The 1,615-nt window shown below is 50.2% G+C and overlaps 1 protein-coding gene across 1 annotated transcript in view; it reads left to right on the forward strand.

Annotated features, from left to right (window-relative positions):
- GLRX (glutaredoxin) overlaps window positions 1–1,609 on the forward strand; it is a 16,038-nt gene extending 14,429 nt beyond the window's left edge. Inside the window, exon 3 of the mRNA XM_030888969.2 lies at window positions 623–1,609. The gene's annotated coding sequence lies outside the window, so the exon portion shown is untranslated. The remainder of the gene's footprint in view (window positions 1–622) is intronic.
- The last annotated feature ends 6 nt before the right edge of the window (window positions 1,610–1,615 follow it).

The raw sequence follows: 1,615 nt of genomic DNA on the forward strand, positions 1-1,615 counted from the left end.
CCAGCCCCCTGGGAGGGGGTTATATGTAGATCATTGTAGATCATTCTCCCCCCCACCTTCCCCTTACCCTCCTGGTATCGCTACTCTCATTATTGGTCCTGAGGGCTTTATCTGTCCTGGATTCCCTGTGTTTCTACCTCTTATCCATACCTGTGTAGCTGGGTTTGTAAGGTAGAATTGGAATTGTTTTATGTTGGGGTGAGCATTAGAGTTGTCCACACATTCAAAAGATCTACTTCTTTGCCTTCTCCCTTTCCTTCCTTGGAGCCCCCTGGGTGATGCAAATAGCTTTCAGCTGCTAAATGGAAGGTGGAAACTTTGAGTCCTCCCTGGGGTGCCTTGGAAGAAAGGCCTGGAGATCTACTTCCCCCCGAATCAGCCATTGAAAACCCTATGGAGCCTAGTGCTGCTCAGCACGCACGGGCCCGGGGACTCAAAAATCTCCTCCACGACTGGGTTTGTGGGGCTGGTGGTTGCACATTATATGCTGCCAGGGTTTTCCCAGCCCTGACACACATGTAACAAATAGTGTTTAAAACAGCGAGAGCAACAGTAATGAGAAGGAAATGGGGGCAATTTACCTTTCCAAGAAGGTCCCAATTCTTTGTTTCTCTCCTGGCAGCGTTGACCCCCGTGCCGGTGCCCAGCTTGGGGCTGGGTGGCAGCACCCACGCTGACTGCACTGCCGGATGGATGGATCTGCAACCTATTCTTCCTCAGCTACAGCAGCTGTTCACTGAAAAATTCAAAACATTAACCGAAAAGCTGACGGAGAGGGATTGACAAGGGCTCTCTTCGGATCAATATGAAAAGTGGACCACCTTATCTAAAAGCGTCCAGAAGGTTCCTGTGGGGTGCGGGCTTTCCTCTGGGTTGGCCTGTGGCCTGCAAAACGGCCAGCTCCAGTTCTGGCGTAGACTCACTCACCCACCAGAAGGGAGCGATCCTTTCTGGCGGGCTGCTTTTGGTTCCCTGGTAACTATTCTCCACGGGCCAGCATTTCTCTACCTCTAAGTCCACTGTGTCTAACCATGCCCTCCCAAGCCCCTCAGGAGGCGTCCACAGTTGGTCTGCGACTGCCCACAGCTGAAGTCCTGTCTCTGATACAGCCCTTCTAGCGTGTTTTGACTGTGTGCTGAGACAACACAGACCTCCCCTCTGGCCGTCTCTCCCCACTGTGAGTCATGCGCTGAGCTACTGTTCTCATCCCTGACAGCCGCCAGATCTCTCCGGAAATGCCCCTTCCATGTGTGCAGGGCCACAGGACCCACTTTGAGAAGCTCGGCCACACTGTTCACCTTGCTTGGTGCCATGGGGGTGCGGGCATCAAGACCATGTGGCCAAACCCTTACAAAGAGGGTCATCAAGTCATCCCGAACAAGGGTGTACTGCTGTGGCTTAGGTTATCTAACATTTTTAAATCATCGGCTTTTGTTCCTGCCTTGAAAAAAAACAACAACAGGAAACCCACAGAAGGAGTCAAACAGAGAAATACTGTTCTTAAATGATTCTCTACCTTTCTCTCTGGGTTGTTTTTTACACTCTTGAAAACTTTAATTTCTTACAGTAAGATTTAATCTCTCTATTCAAGAATTAGAATGTTAAGTTACTTTCC

The sequence above is a fragment of the Echinops telfairi genome, unplaced genomic scaffold (assembly GCF_000313985.2).
Source record: "Echinops telfairi isolate 266 unplaced genomic scaffold, ASM31398v2 ScPeMD7_7469;HRSCAF=8507_1, whole genome shotgun sequence".
Lineage (NCBI taxonomy): Eukaryota > Metazoa > Chordata > Mammalia > Afrosoricida > Tenrecidae > Echinops > Echinops telfairi.